Here is a 17,828-nt window from a genome sequence, read left to right as displayed (position 1 = left end):
ATGTTTGCTTCTATTAATTCTATTCATAAGTAGTAAAGTAAGAGGGTTTAGTGTGTGTGTGTATGTATGTATGTATGTATGTATGTATGTATGTGTATGTGTATGTGTGTGTGTATGTGTATGTATGTATGTATATAATATATATATATATATATATATATATTACATATATATATATATATTACATATATATACATATATACATACATATATATATACAGTAAGTGGACCTAAGTATATTTATCATATTATTACTGGGCATATAATTAATGATTAACTGGAAATTAAACACAGTCCCTCGGTATGTGACAAAAAATAATGTCCTCTTCTTACCGAAATTTATTAATTTAATGAAGTATTGGCTCCAAATCGATAAACCCATGCCCAGTCTTACCAGGGGCGAACAGATGCCGACGGCTGGCCCAAATATAGGCCTACATCTGAAGGATGTGCGTACACATGGACCAGAGATTTTGAGTTTGTTCATAATATGCATACCAACACATGTTTATGTGCATCTATTACACTTAGATGCACATAAAGATATCATATGACTATGATATCTTTTTACACTCTTGCCCGTTTACCCATTCATGCTATTCAGAGCTTGCTGACTTTTTCCCTTCTTATCCCTATTACAACATGTACTGTGTAATATGGTCTTTTTTTATATAACGAGTACTCGAGCAAAAAATGATAAGAACTCTTATGGTAACGTAATTTAACTTGTATCTAAAGACTTGCTGCTTCTAAAGCAATGAGCTTTTCTCCTGGTTTATGCAGGTACAACAGGTACTTGAGGATGGTGAAAGATTGGCTCAAATTTAGATCTGAGGGACTAAATAGAACGCCTAAGCACATATCGTGTGCGTGGCACGCCAGGACTACGGATGAGGACAAAGAGGTGCTTGTGTGGGTGCATGGCAGGCCTAAATGTAGATCTGGAATACTAAATAGAGCGCCCAACGTGGGGCTCGAACCCACGACCCCGAGATTAAGAGTCTCGTGCTCTACCGACTGAGCTAGCCGGGCTTATACCTTAAGAAAATGTTAAGTCAAAACATTTTAGTGCCGTGGTAACCCCCCCATATGCTGCGAACAGAAAGAATATCAAATTAAAGCATGCAATCTGTGAGCCTCCTATTCTACCCATACGAACGTTGGCTTGTTTTCATTGCTTTATATCCCTTTATGCAATTTTATCCTACTTTTGAATAATTTTGAATGAATCGTACAGCCTTGATTTTATTTTGATCTTTCATATCAATCCTCTTTTCCTTTGTTATAGCCATTTTAAAGACGGGACGAAGTGAGTTAATATAAGTCACTGTTTGTAGTTCTGCCATTCTCTTCATCATTTGCATGAAGTCATGCAATGTCAGGGAGTGCCCGGCTTCATGTATGCATTGGTTGTCTGTAACAAACTAAGTGGGATATGTGAAGTGTTTTGACATTTTCATTAATATACTAATTCAGGGATCTCAGTTTTTTCGTCGATTGTTTTTTTTTTTTTTTATTAGAAATAAATGAAATAAACAATGACAAGTAAATAATAATAAAGCGAATAATGAGCTTTAGTATTCAAGAGTGAAGTTAAGAATTAGGGCTTTGAGTCGCGTTTCGCTACCAATTGTTAACCATCGGTTAGTCTAGGGAAATTAACATTTTTTGGGGAAAAAAAATATATCTTAGTTTTTAGCACATTCTTGAGGAATAAAAAAAAACAAGAATTAAACTTCAGAAAAGAGCAACCTTCCTTTGGGGGAGATTACCTTTTCCAATGCTTTTCTTTTTTTTTCTCCAAAACGGCACATCACACGAGAAAAATATATGGAGATGTAATTAATGGAAATAAGACTATGCAGAAGTATGACCCTATGTATTGAGCATATCATGTATGTGTTACATGATTAAGACATCGTTCAGTGCAGGGTTTTTTTTCTAATGCGATAGATAGCTACAAGGATAGATTTACAATAACTATATGCTAAAATACAAACTACCCTCGGAATACTTAAAAAAAAAAAGGAATATCATCTGAAAATAATCGTAGGCATTTTTACATTACATAGAATTCCGTGGATACAGTAATTAATGCGGAAAATAATTGTAGGCATTTTTACATTACATAGAATTCCGTGGATACAGTAATTAGTGCAGAAAATAAAAGTTAACTTTCTAAAGCACCATGCTTGAATGAATAAATGCACCTAAATAAAATTATGACTTTGTCAAACTGCCGTAGATGATGTCTGGGTTACCGTATAGAGCAACATTCTTCCTTCCATTATTATTGGCGTTGTCTATAGGCATCCCCATGCACTTTCAGAATCTTTTGAATACATAGAACAAGTCTCTAGAGAAATGTCATTGAAAAATAAACCACTCTTTATCTTTGGTGATTTAAATGATGATTTGACTAAATCTAATGCTAAATCAACTAAGATAAAGAAAAATATACTACAACAAATTATAGATAAACCTAAACGTATTACAGAAAACACCTCATCCTTATTAGATGTAATAATAACTAACAGGTTAGACATTATCCATCATACGGATGCCATCCCGTGTCATATCGCTGACCATGAATTTCTCACACTCACATTAAATATAAAGAAACCAAAGCGACCACCGATAACAAAAACATTTCTTGACTTTAAGCATTATAACCTTCAATCATTCATCGAGCTCATCAGATCTAAAGAGCCGACGCTCTTAAATATCTTATTAACATATGATGTAGACAAGCAGGCAACTATCCTTACGGAAGTGATTAAAAGCAGTATTGACGCGTTGGCACCTCATGTAACGTGAACCGTCAGACGTCCCCCTGCTCCATGGATAGATGACAACATCAAGAGGGCTATTAAAGACAGAAATAATGCCCACCATAGTCTAAAAAATAACAGAAATGACGCAGATTATAAAGTAAATAAGACAAATGTTAAACAGTTAATACAAGTGCAAAAACGAATTATTTCAGGAATAGATTCGAAGAATATAAAAACAATTAGGATAAAACATGGAAAATAATTAAATCAATGGTACCTAACAACAAACAGCACACTGAGAATCGTACAAAGCACAGAGCATTTTAACTTCTTTTCAAAAATAGGAAAACTAACTTGTGAACAAACAAATGCGTCAACATTACAACAAAATATAGATAAGGCTATGCCTACATTTAATATTTTGTGACCACAACCAGTTGATGTGAAGACAATTATCCTAGTAATAAAACACCTTCGCGAAATAAATGCTGTAGGAGCAGACGGTATTGTTTTGCGCTTTATTAAGGATAGTCTACCAGCAACCGCACATTATCTGGCGGTCATAATTAATACTTCCCTGATCACTGGTGTTTTTGCGTCGCTTTGGAAACATGGAATAGTAACACCAATTTTCAAATCGGGAGATATAGACGACGTGAATAATTACCGTTCTATTACAATACTCCCTGTACTATCTAAAGTTCTTGAGAAAATTGTAGCAAATCAACTAACGAGTTTCCTGGAGGCCAATAACATATTATCTAAAACACAACATGGCTTTAGAAATAGGTTATCCAATGAAATAGCGTTATTACAGATAACTATTAAAATTTATGATAACATAGACAAAAATCAGGTAAATTTACTCACATTATGTGATCTTTTCAAAGCTTTTGACTGTAAATCACAAAATTCTCCTTAACAAACTAAGATCTCATAAAATTGATTCTTTTTGGTTTAGCAGCTATTTAAATACTAGAACTCAATCTGTAAAAAATAATGAAAGCATATCATCGAGACAACCAATATATTTTGGTGTTCCACAAGGATCTATTTTAGGCCCAATCCTATTTACAATTTTCATAAATGACTTATCAACCATTGCTCATAACTGCCTTCTAGTGCAGTACGCCGATGATTCACAGTTTCTTCATAGTGACTCAGTAAATAACTTAAAATACATTAATAAGAAATACTCAAAACACTCTTACACAAGCTAAAATATATTTTGAAAGTAATGGTCTAAAATTAGATCCCCATAAAACTCAATGCATATTCATAGGTAGTCGACAGAACATCGCCAAAATACCCATCGACACAACCATAGAATTTGAAGGCCACCCTATTAAACCAAACATTTCTGTGAAATTTTTTTTAGTACACTTGGGCAGATCCATAACATTTGAAACACACTTTGTTAACATACACATGGAAGTAATGGGCACATTAATATTTCTAAATCACATAAAAAATAAAATCACTACGAATACTAGAATCATGGTCGTGCAAACACTAGCTCTTACAATAATAATGTTTGAGGTTCAACCAACAAAACCCAAATGCAAAAAAAGTTAAAAGTTCATCCTAAGTGCAGTTGTGATACCTGTCTCTTTACCTACAAATTGATACATGGACTCTATCCACCATGGTTATTCCCCCTGCAAACTGTAGAAAATACAGTTGGCATCCAAACACGCCAGGTAAATTCCCTATTTGTAAAAAGATTAAATACAGAAACAGGGGCAAGACAGATGCAAATTCGTGAACCGAAAATGTGGAACTTGTTGCCAGATAACATTAAAAACATTTACAACTTTTGTAATTTCAAAACAAAATTGAAAAAACACCTCTTTACTCTTCAAGTGTAAATATATATGTATTCATGTAAGAATAACCATTGTAACTTATGGAATAAAGGGTTTGAATTTGAATTTTTACTTCGGAAAGCTTGCTTCTTTTAATGAAACGACAAAATTTTGTCCAGGATTTGTACTTAGAAATATGACTATAATCATTTTTTGTACTCTTGCCCTTTCACCCATTCAAACTATTCAGAACTTGTTTACTTTTTCCTCTTCTTAATACTGTTACTCGTCCTTCTGCATATTGACGTAATTGAACTTGTATGTAAAGACTTGTTGGTTCTAAAGCAATGAGCTTTTCTCTTGTTTTATGTGGTATAAATAGGTGCTTGAGGATAGTGAAAGATTATCCCAAATTTAGATCTGAGGGACTAAATAGAGCACCCAACTACATGTTCATATCGTGTGCGTGGAGGGAGGGAAGGAGGGACAGAGTGCAAAAACGTGCTTGTGTGAGGTGCATGGCAGGCCCAAATGTAGAGCTGGAGGACTAAATAGAGCGCCCAACGTGGGGCTCGAACCCACGACCCCGAGATTAAGAGTCTCGTGCTCTACCGACTGAGCTAGCCGGGCTTATACCATAGGAAAATGTTAAGTCAAAACATTTTAGTGAACGTAGTAACCCATACGAACTGAGGGTTTTGCAAATTAGAACATGCACCCGTGAGCCTCCTACTCTACCCATCTGAACGTTAGCTAGTTCTCATTGCTTTATATTCTTTTTAAATCATTTTAAGTGAACCTTGATTTTACTCGACTCATTTTTATTCTTTATTTCTTTGTCATAGGTATTTAGGACGAGACGAAATGAGTTCATATAATTCACTACTATGCTCTTGTAGTCCTGCCATTCTATTCTTTGTATGTATGATGTCACGCAATATCAGGGAGCGGGCGGCTTACATATACATGTGTGTATTTAGGTTTTCTACATCAATGGTTTGATGAGAGAGAAGTATATACATTATATTATCTATAATGAACTAAGTGGGATTTGTTACGTCTTTAACATTAACATAAAGATATTAATTAAAGTGAATGTTATGGAACATTTAAGACTAGGGCATTATTTAGTATACATAGCAATACGAGTAATAAGCATGTCTGGGTGGAAAAACACACGGATGAACAAATAATTGTATTAGATATTTTATAGACGTAAATCATATATATATACATACAGGAATATATATTAGAAAAGGAAAAATAGAACTCTACTCCTACCCGAACACATCCTAATGGTAACAATATAAAAATAAAGGTAATACTTAGACGAGTGATCAGAGGCAGACACACAACTTGAACTGTACAAAAGGAAAAAAAAAAAAAAAAAAAAAAAAAGGCATAGTGGCTTGACTGAAAGCCAGGTGGTGAGGCGCTTTATAGGCGTCGTACCCTCGGTTAAGACGATATCGTGCTTCACACCTCTGCATGGTCTCGGGACATCGCGACACACATACCGGAACTCAGTCAAGAGAGGCGCCAACAACTCTGCAGACTGACGAAATGAGAGATGCTGCAATTTTGAGTCAAGGTTAGTCAATTTGTCACAGGATCGTCTATATAAAACTCGTCTGTGTCTGATGTTCCAACCATCACTTGTTTTCCAGTATTACTATAATGTAATTTTACATCACTTTTTCTATATTTTACGCGATAGGAACCAAAATAAATCTGATCTAAATGTTCTAATTTCAGCCTTCTTGTCAAATTGCTCTTTCATGACGCCTTTGGCGTATGACATGTTTAGTCTTTGTTTAAAGGTGTGAACATATTTTAATAATGGCATCACATTCGACTCAGATATCCAACTCTCTTTTAACAACTTTAAGGGTCCCCTAACTTTGTGGCCATACACAAGTTCAAACAGGACGAAATCTCTTTATGGTTCCTTGTTATTCAGGGTGATAAGCAGTGGACAAATATTGCTTAAGTGATAATTCATGCATGACTTGTTGAAAGGCCGGATCTGAAGTTTGCATCTTGATCAGACTGTACTTTTTCCAGAATCCCAAACGAATATATATATGTATGTATATATATATATATATATGTATATATATATAGATATGTATATATATATATATAGATAGATAGATAGATAGATAGATAGATTGGTGAGAGGATTAACTACACTTTTCTGCAGACAGATTTCTAAGCGGGATTGCCTCTGGGTAACAGATCGTAGCACACATGACCGTTAGTAAGTACTGATTACTGCACTTAGTTTGCGGCAAATGTGGGTAAAGGGTTGAACAGCTACCGGGATGGGGTGAAGTGGGGAAAGAGGAATTACTTTCCTGGGTTTACAGAAACCTGGCAAACATGATTAGTCTTGCAATATGTTCACACATCCTTCTTCACTTTATGGCCTGTGTTTGAGAATTTAATTATAGGTTTCAGAAACTCCTAAATGTCTAGTAGTATCATGAGTAGGACCTATGACATCCTTTCTAGTGGGAAGAGGGATAAATACTTGATGAATTTCCAAAAAGGTATTTGTGGCTGGAACATCAACATCTGAATTTAAGTAGTGCAGACTACCGAGCGACTGTGAATCAACAAGATTGAAATGTTTACTCTCTACATTAGTTTCTACCAAATCAATCATATCCATATTACCGTCCTTCTCATTAAACAAGGAACTACTTGTCAAATTGTCAAAATTAGGACATCAGCTGATGAGTTTTAAACTCTTAACCGAGAACCAGCCAACGTTATGATGGTGGATTAGATTGCTGATAGGTGAATGCTGTACTTTAATCAACTCTGCCTGCAATATTGCAGGGGTAACTACTGAACGCCCAATAAAACATTTTTTTATAGTATGATCGAATATATAAGCCCGGCTAGCTCAGTCGGTAGAGCACGAGACTCTTAATCTCGGGGTCGTGGGTTCGAGCCCCACGTTGGGCGCTCTATTTAGTCCTCCAGATCTAAATTTGGGCCGGCTATTCACCACCCTCAAACAGCTGCTTGTGCCTATCATCCGTATTCTAATACATTATCTGCGTGTCGTGGCTATGTCACGTCAAAGTCGTGTTCATGTCACGAAAGTAGTAATCCAGAACGGAAAATCGTTCTACGTCTGTGTCAGTTGCTTCAGATTTACCGACCGTTCCAGAGTTATGTTTTGGACGAATGGCACTGTCAAACCGACGAATTCATAAGAGAAACTATAGTCATAGAAAAAAAAAGATAGTTCAACTATGAATCATTTGTTGTACTTCTTCCTCGCGAAATAACTAAATAACGCTAAATAATCTTCCTTATTTTGCGAGTATATACTGTACATATATGTATATCTGCTAGATATTATATATATATATATATATATATATATATATATATATATATATATATATATAACATACATATTTCATGTAATTATATATTTTAACTTTATGCTCCTAAATAATGTTACATTTCATTTAACTTCGCTTTTCTTCGAAAAATCCGTCAAAAGGTAAAAAAAAAAAAAAAAAAAAACTCAAAATCACGAGAAAATCTACGTTTTCCCAATATGATTTGTAATACAAACATGGTATGCTCATATGAAATATTGGTAACAATGATTATACTAAATATATGATTTTTTTCGCCCGTGTAAGTATCGTGACAAGCCCAACCCCTTGCCACGGATTTTCCACGATTGTTCCAATATTTTCACCGCAATAACAACGATTTTGCAACGTTGTCACGAACAGGGCCTTCTGGAATACTAATTACAACATGTTCATGCCATGCACTTGGCGCATGAAGTACAATTCTTTCGATGTTAAATAAAGTCACTATAAAATATGTTAAACCTCTTTAATGGCAGTTAAAAGGTTGAAATTCACAATACTAAATATATATATATATATATATATATATATATATATATATATATATATAGATATATGTGTATATATATACATATGTGTATATATATATACATATGTGTATATATATACATATGTGTATATATACATATACATATACATATACATATACATATATATATATACTTTGTGTGTGTGTGTGTGTGTGTATGTGTGTGTGTGTGTGTGTGTGTGTGTGTGTGTGTGTGTGTGTGTGTGTGTGTGTGTGTGTGTGTGTGTGTGTGTGCCTACGTGCGTGTGCCTACGTGCGTGTGTATGTTTGTGCATAGATGTATTTATAAATCCACCTACTCTTTTGCTTATTGTATATATAGGGGTAATCATATAATAGCAATTAAAGAACTGATAACAAATATGCTCACAAGATCAGTAGAGTTGATTGGATGGCTCTATTTCAGTCCCATTTTCCGCACTCATCTATATAACGCAAGTAACTCTTTGTTATAAGAGTGTAGCCACCATTATTGGTAAATATGATTTTGAAATCAATATTCAGATTTTTTTATTTGAAAGTATCATATCAGGCGACATATATTAGCTTTTTAACGAGAAAAAAAGGGGGGGGGATGCACTAAACGCTTTATCATTTATATAATACATACGTAATGTGTGCCGTAAAACCTTAGTTTCATATATTTTATCTCTATATTTCTCGTGCGATGTGCCGTTTTGGAGAAATAAACATAGAAGCATCCAATAATGTACTCTTAGTAGTGGGGAATTTCCCTAAAAAAAGTGTTCGTTTTATGACGAGGAATATCTATGCCCAAAAACTAAGATATATTTACACTAAAAAGGATATTTTGTTTGAGCTGACTGTTGATTAGCAATCGGTGGCAAAGCCGACTCTCAACAGTGGTCGGGAAATGTGATTTTTACGATATCTAGACAGTTATTTAGTATTTTGATGGTGTTAGTATATTTCAATGATTAGAGCAAGTATGATCTTAAAAGTAACATTCATCTTTGATTATTTCGAAGATGTTGGTAAGCATATGTACAAATAATATCATATAATAAATTAATTGCATAATGTATAGTATATACAGGAAGAATGCCTTCAGTAAATTCAATGCATGAAATAAAGTTGAACGATATTCACAACATTATCAAGACCAATGTACTTAGTATGAAATGATATGTCGATGAAGACTGAAGGTTGCTGCTCCATCGAGTAATATTATTACACAGCCTAATGTGATGTAAACAGCCAGAGCCCACAACCATGTTTGACTTTATGAAAATTAGATTTCTAATAAATTTTCAATATATATATATATATATATATATATATATATATATATGTATTTATATATATACAACACATACACACACACACGCACATACACATACACATACACACACACGCACACACATAGACAATTAGCATTTTTCATTATTTATGATACATGCTACTATTACGGGCATCTCTCAAATCTTCATTTGATTTCCGTAGACTTTTTATCACAAAATCACCATTTCCGACAACTTACATCTCCTAACTCATAACTTCACCATTAATTACTCATGCGCACGATTCACTTTTCTTTGATATCCATGGTTCATCTCATTTACTACCGTTGAAAAAAGGAAGTCATGTATTAAGAAAGATAAACTAAAATACATGAGGATACCGAGATCCCTGAAATAGTATATTTATGAGTTTGACAAATCTGACACGTAACAAATCCTATTTAGCTTATCATGAAGAACAACCTGTACTTATCTTTATCATTTTTCTTGAGTGCGCAACAGAGTGAATCCGGGCACTCCGCGACACTGCGTGACTTGAAGCGAACGAAGAGAATGACAAAAAACACAAGAACATGACAGTGATTTATGGTCAATCATTTTGTCACATCTAGGTAAAAACTCCAACAAAGTAAATACTGACAGAAAAAAAAATCGAGGAAAATGTAGAGAGATAATTTTCTATCAAGAAAATCAAGAGCATACGATTCACTTAAAAGGATTTTGTATTTTGCTAGACTTTCTGCTCGCAATATTAGAGGGGTAACTACGTCCTGCAAAATTTGTTTAGAATTCACCATTACATGTAGGCCCGGCTAGCTCAGTCGGTAGAGCACGAGACTCTTAATCTCGGGGTCGTGGGTTCGAGCCCCACGTTGGGCGCTCTATTTAGTCCCCTAAATCTAATTTTGGCCCAGCTAACCTTATTCAAGCACCTGTTTGTACGTATAAGAAATAAAAACAGGATAAAAAAGTCATAGCTTTGGAACCAACAATTGCTTAAATACAAAATCATGTCACCATAAAGGTTAAAATTCTTTGCTAGATTCCTCGTTATATGCTGATAGAAAATTCGGATGGTACATATGATGAAATAGGGATAATACGGGAAAAGTCAATTAGCTAATCCTTGCATTCTGGCAGTATTTTTGTACACGTTAAAGAAGTGATATATGAGACAACCAGAACGAAAATCGTAGAGATACGGAGAGTATGAAAAGAACGATTGAATCTCAGGGGTTATGTTATTAATCAAGCAAGGCCTTAGGGCCCCTTCGGTTCTCACTTATAATCCTTGGAATGATAAAGCTAATCACGGTTAAAACGGAAATTTGGTTATATCCAAACCACATATATTTACACGCATTTACAAAACACACAAGAAAAGAACATAACACAAACAAAACCTAATTGGGTGAGTCTTGTGCGGAGTGAAGCAGACGGTATAGTCAGGCTCTGACGCCGAAAGCTGTGGCACCGATGGCTGTGGCGCCAGAGTATAAGAAACGGTAATGTTCAGATAATTATGATATCAGCTTGTGATCACCATTCAACTATTGAGGCTGAATAGATCACATGAAGTAAAACTATCCGTTCTATTTTTGCAATCCGCACACAAGTATATTAGAACAGATTTTGTAATTAACAATATACTCACATGAGTGTTAATAGGCAAGAAGACCGGACAGAGCTAAGTGACCTTCCATGCTGAGTGGGTCACCTGCGTTGCATTGGTGGCGGGAAATCAAAAGGTATTCACACACGCACAGATTCAAAAATGCCACCAAACAAACAAGCAAATGATCAATGACTGAAAACAATGATTGATGTGAAACCACCACCAACATTCTATCACCAGACGAAACCCTTTGTATAGAGCCAAGACTTAAGAGAGGAGAGATAGTTAATATTAAAAGAAAGATGGAGAAAGGAAAGTGGGAGAGAATGGAAAGAGATAGGAAATGAGAGTGAAAGGGAAAAGAGTGAAAACTATTTTAATCATATATTTGCGTGTAAATAAATACACATACAAATGTGTTGGTATACAGATATTGAACATACTCTTAACTTTGGGTCCATGTGTTCGCATCCCTTAGTTAGCGTTTTGTTAGTCCTGTAGATGGTAGCCTATGTTTGAGCCAGCCAATTTCGGTAAAAAAAGGAGAAATTGTTATATATCATTATAAAATATGCATACAATAGACCCGCCTACTTTACTATTTGTTGTATATAAAGTGGTGATCATAAAATAGTAATTGAATAACGTGAAAATATGGTCGTAAGGTCAGTTGATTCTGCACTTATCACAGTATGCAAGCAATCATATATAATGTGAATATGCCAACCATTATTGGTAAATAATACTTCTATGCCAATATTCAGATATATTTTTTAAGTTATTCCGTAACCAATTTATATAGCTTCCTGTCATATGAAAAAATAAGAACGTGCAAACAGAAGACACTGCACTGAACGTATTACGTGTGTATTATTCATATAATACATACGTAATATGTATAGTACACAGAGACAATCTTGTGCAAAATCTTATCTCCATTGATTTTATCTCTCAACATTATCCTCGTGTGATACGGCATTTTAAAGAGAAAACCGGAAAAGGCAATATCAGTAAGGCGGATCCCGCTCTCTAAAACAGTTGCTATTGTTTGACGTTTGATTCTTCAGAAGTTGGTGTGCCAAAAATTTTAATGTTTTTTCCAACTACATGATATCCCTGAATAGGTATAATGAGAATGTCAAACACTCGCAACCAATCCTATTCAGTTCATTTTTTTTTTCTCTCTCTCTGCAAAGTGTGATGGAGATATAATGTGAGCCACCCGATGAAGACGGGCACTACCGTTTGGTAGTGATTCATACGAGCTTATTCCATCTACCTTTAACAAAGAAAGTTAGCATTAAGGAGAAAGCGTACTCTCTTAGATAAGATATATATATCAAGGCTATATGATTCTCTTAAAATTACTCGAAAGTAAAATAACACACCTATAATTATATATATATATATATATATATATATATATATATATATATATATATATATATATATATATATATATATATATATATATATATATATATATATGAGAGAGAGATAATCCATGGAGAATTAGCAAAAGTTCAGATGGGTGAAAGTAAATGACTTACAGGTGTATGTTGCACTTTGCTAAACTACCTGTTCGCAACATTGTAGGGATAACTAAGTCCTAAAATCTTTTTGACATAGCATTTTCTTATAAGATAAGCCCGGCTAGCTCAGTCGGTAGAGCACGAGACTCTTAATCTCGGGGTCGTGGGTTCGAGCCCCACGTTGGGCGCTCTATTTAGTTCTCCAGATCCAAATTTGGGCCAGTCAAAGGGGAAGAACTCAGCGCTTTGAAATCAACAATTCTTTAGATACAAATTAAATTAAGGCACCATGAAAACTTGATTATTTGTATTCTTATTTTATTTATTCTTTTTTTTTCTTTTGCTCTAGCATTTGCCATATGCAAAAGGACCATTAGGATAGTACATGTTATAAAAAAGAGATAAATAGGCAAAAAGAACTTGCTCTGAGTAGCTTGTACCTTGCACGCTTGCTGAAATGTTGCACTTGTGAAAAGATAGCGGTTGCAAAGATGCAAATCAAATAAAAGACGAAAAAGTAAGAAAAATAAAGATAAAAATGGGAAAAAGAATGAAAAAGACGCGTATATGCATGAGGGGAGAAACGGTAAAAAACAAAATGGGATAGTAAAAGGAATGAGAACCGGAGGAAGACAACTCGACAAGAAAACTATTAATAGCGAAATTTGGCGTGCCATGGTTCCCCACTTCCTATTGGGTATGGTAGAACGATATAGATAGACTGATAATGACTATGATGGTAATGTGAATAATTACGAGAACGATAATGGTTCTATTATTATCATTATTTCCATGATAAGTAAACTTACTATCTAAAAGAAAATATAAATCCATAAAATAACGAAAGATAAAGCAAATCGGCCAATTGAATGTCAAACCTGGGATTCCCTAATCATATCTTCAAAAAATCATAACACACATGACAACCAATACAGCTTACATGAATACGTGTAACTCTCCAAAGCGTAGCGTAGATCCATGATAAGAAAGCCGCCCGGTGAGGTCGAAGGCTCCGTGACATTGCAAAGCATTGAAGAAGGCAGGATAAACAATAAAGATAATATATATATAAATATAAATAAATAAATATATATATACATATATTATATATATATATATATTCCAATGAAAAATATTCCAGTTTCAGGTGCTCATAGGTGCATGAGACAACAATCGGGGACTCTTTGGTACTTTCCCTTGATAATATAGGGGGTAACTACGTCCATTGCAGTGCTATTGCTTGCGCAAATCAAGTATTAATAGGCCCGGATAGTTTAGTCGGTAGATTAATGTAATTATCAAAATAATAAAAGAATCGGTATATTCCAAAGAGAATTATACCAGTTTCATGTCCAAAAAAGATGGCTGCTAGGGTTGTACCGTGTGCTGCAACAAACGGGAACAACTGTCCCTAATACAGAGGGTCCATTACAAAGCTGCAGCCTGCACGTTTTAATAATTAATAAGCCCGGCTAGCTCAGTCGGTAGAGCACGAGACTCTTAATCTCGGGGTCGTGGATTCGAGCCCCACGTTGGGCGCTCTATTTAGTTCTCCAGATCTACATTTAGGCCAGCCAGTCGCCATCCGCAAGCACCTGTTAGTGAATGGATAAAATCAGGTGACATACTTATTGCTTTGTAACCGATAATTGCGTGACAGAGAAACTGTTTTTGTTAGGGTAATTCGTCATTCCACATAATTTAAAAATACCTAACTTAGTTCCTACAAAAAAGATACATATACGAAAAGGGCTGTTTGATTAAGTTGGTGTTGCACATAAGATGAATGCACAGATAGCAAAATGATAATCGCAATGAGGTCAGCTTACTCAGACAAGGTCATAAGAATCATTTCATTTTCCATGAAATTTTGAAATTGTTAAAAAGCAACAGTTGCAAGGATGTAAAACAAGTTAGTTAAAAAAAATGATATATGTGCATACATATACATGTGCGTGTGCGTGTGCGTATATGTATAGTCTATAAGTATGTACAGTATATTTATTTATATATATATATATATATATTATATATATATATTATATATATATTCATATATATATTTATTTATGTATATGTATATTGATAATTATATTTATATATATATATATTTTTTTTTTTCAAACAGCCCATGGGTCTAGGAATGGACCATGATTAAGGATTACGGACTGAATCAGTTTACATCTATATCTGGCAATAAACACGTAATAGTGAATGAAAGGGCTGATAAAAAAAAAAAATAATAATAATAAGCTGCAGGCCAATGTTAATACCAGGAGACCCAGAGGAAAACAATTCAAAAAGTACATAGACAAAAATACAGAAGATTCTGCAAAATACATGTGATAGAGGGACTAGCTTTTTATGATTGTTGCCGTTCCATTGTATATGAAACAAGGATATCTATACACACACACATATATATGTGTGTGTATATATGTATATATATATATATATATATATATATATATATATATATATATATTATGTATATTATGTATATTATGTATATTATGTATATATATGTATATGTATGTATATGTATGTATATGTATGTATATGTATGTATATGTATGTATATGTATGTATATGTATATATATGTATATATATATATATATATATATATATATATACATATATGTGTATATATATATAAATTGTGTGTGTGTATAAATTTGTATATATACATATACGTGCGTGATTACAATGACAATGGCACTAATAATGATAATCATGATTTCTATATAATTTTTATCATTATCATAACGCCATAAATGAACAATGCTTTGTAATATATGTAAATAATGATAGGACGTGCATGGTGAAGGCTGAGATGCCATAACCCATTAGAAAAGAAGAAAAAAAGAAAGAAAAAACAAACAAACTAAGATCCGCCAATCAGTATAATAATAGCACACGTAACATATGGCACTTTATTTTATACAATGAAATATCTCTCTGCATCCAAACAGTTCTGTAGAAACTTCATCAGAAGTGAGCCGCCTGGTGAGTGCCAACGTTCCGTGACATTACGTGACTGATGATAAACAACAAAAAAGTGACCAAAAAATCCTAGAAGGTTTGTGACAACCCTTATCTCATAAAAATATACCAGATTTAAAAATAAGGAAAACTTTAGTGGTTTCTAACATATGAAAATGGAATCAAAGCTAAAACAAAATGAAGGCTAAACTATTCACAAGAATATAAAAACGCAGAATGAAGGAAATGAGAGGAAACTTGGAGACTTTCTAGCACCTTTTGTCCTCATCATTTAGTGCTTCAGATCCAAATTTGGCCCAGCTATTCACCATCCTGTAGATAAAACCAGGTGAAATGCTCATGGCTTCAATATATATGGAAAGACTAAGATCCAGCAATAAGTATAATCATAACACACGTAATATATGCAAGTTTATCATAAACCATGAAATGTACCTCCCTCCCTCCCTCCCTCTCTCTCTCTCTCTCTCTCTCTCTCTCTCTCTCTCTCTCTCTCTCTCTCTCTCTCTCTCTCTTGCAGATATCCTATCAGCCGCACGGTGAGTGCGAGTGTTCCGTGACTGCTGACTTGTGAGACTACTGACAAACGACAATAAAGACAAAAGCTCTCAAGCGAGTTTAGCGGCAAGATAACAATCTGTAACTACCCATTATTGTCTTTTCTGAAAGAAAATAATAAGAATAAGGAAAACTTTGGTTGCTCCCAAGATGAAAATAGAATCTAGGCTACAAGACTCGCACGCAAACATAAATAGGGTCATTATCAAAATAATAAAAGATTACTATATTCCAAAGAGAATTATACCAGCAACATATCCAAGTAGATGGCTTCTGGGGGTGTACCGTATGCTGCAAAAAAACGGGGACATCTTCTGTTCCTAATAAAGAGGGTCCATTACAAACCTGTAGCCTGCACATTTAATTATTAATTAAGCCCGGCTAGCTCAGTCGGTAGAGCACGAGACTCTTAATCTCGGGGTCGTGGGTTCGAGCCCCACGTTGGGCGCTCTATTTACTCCTCTAGATCTAAATTTGGGCCGGCCATTCACCATTCACAAGCACCTGTTGTTCCCTAGATAGAGACGTGCACAAAGCTTATCGTTTTAGAACCAACATCATTTTTATTATTTTATTTTATTTTATTTTTATTGTTTTTTTTTTTCTTATAAAATCAGCTTTAAATCGCCTTATATAGAAGGGCGATGTCTAATTAAGTGGTTACTGCCATGAAGTAGATGCATAGGGGAAACACTCTCTAGTCAGATCACTCTGATAAAGATAACAGATTATTCCATACATGTTGGCTGAATTTCTGTAAATTCTGTATGAGAGAGGAAGATAGTTGTTACAAATTAAATAAATACAAAGAGGGAGAAGAGAAGAAAAAAATCAAGAGCTAGAAGAGAAACAACTGAAAAAGTAGCGAGAAAGGCGGATAAAAATAGTTAATAAAAGCGAAAGGGTAAAAGAAACAGAATAAAATTACACACACACACACATATATATATATGACCCTCGATCCGATGGTGTCTATAAAAGATAATATCTATGGCACACAAGGTAAGATCGACATCACTCGCCGCGAAGTCGGGGTTGAACAGCTAGAGTTGCAAGTGTGCCGCGCGACCAGAAGTAAAGGTTCCCAGGACAAACCATTAGAGAGAAAAAAAAATAGAGAACGCCGTTACTGTCGTCATGGTGATCAGGAAGAGAGCCAGAGGGAGAAGTATATACGGAATTATAAGAGCGATGGGAACAGGTCCAAAACCAAATTTTGTAGACTAGAGAAAAGTTATCCGCTTTTAGTCCAGATTTGAATTTGGGCCAGACATCTAGACAAACCTTCTGAGAAGCTTATCGGTTTAGAACCAACAATTCTTTATATACAAGTTCAATCATCCTG

At 34.5% G+C, this 17,828-nt stretch overlaps 6 non-coding genes across 6 annotated transcripts; 4 read left to right on the top strand and 2 right to left on the bottom strand.

Moving 5' to 3' along the window:
* Window positions 1–959: 959 nt before the first annotated feature.
* Window positions 960–1,032, bottom strand: TRNAK-CUU (transfer RNA lysine (anticodon CUU)). The gene has a single exon. It is a non-coding gene; the product is annotated as a tRNA-Lys (tRNA).
* Window positions 1,033–5,136: 4,104 nt separating this feature from the next.
* Window positions 5,137–5,209, bottom strand: TRNAK-CUU (transfer RNA lysine (anticodon CUU)). Its single transcript has one exon. It is a non-coding gene; the product is annotated as a tRNA-Lys (tRNA).
* A 2,270-nt stretch (window positions 5,210–7,479) lies between these two features.
* TRNAK-CUU (transfer RNA lysine (anticodon CUU)) lies at window positions 7,480–7,552 on the top strand. The gene has a single exon. It is a non-coding gene; the product is annotated as a tRNA-Lys (tRNA).
* Window positions 7,553–10,580: 3,028 nt separating this feature from the next.
* On the top strand, window positions 10,581–10,653 carry TRNAK-CUU (transfer RNA lysine (anticodon CUU)). Its single transcript has one exon. It is a non-coding gene; the product is annotated as a tRNA-Lys (tRNA).
* A 2,383-nt stretch (window positions 10,654–13,036) lies between these two features.
* TRNAK-CUU (transfer RNA lysine (anticodon CUU)) lies at window positions 13,037–13,109 on the top strand. The gene has a single exon. It is a non-coding gene; the product is annotated as a tRNA-Lys (tRNA).
* A 3,749-nt stretch (window positions 13,110–16,858) lies between these two features.
* TRNAK-CUU (transfer RNA lysine (anticodon CUU)) lies at window positions 16,859–16,931 on the top strand. Its single transcript has one exon. It is a non-coding gene; the product is annotated as a tRNA-Lys (tRNA).
* The last annotated feature ends 897 nt before the right edge of the window (window positions 16,932–17,828 follow it).

Source organism: Penaeus japonicus, unplaced genomic scaffold (genome assembly GCF_977035675.1).
Source record: "Penaeus japonicus unplaced genomic scaffold, GWHDUDI00000001_assembly GWHDUDI00000017, whole genome shotgun sequence".
NCBI lineage: Eukaryota > Metazoa > Arthropoda > Malacostraca > Decapoda > Penaeidae > Penaeus > Penaeus japonicus.
Note: the sequence above shows the minus strand (reverse complement) of the source record. Positions and strands in the feature narration are given on the sequence as shown.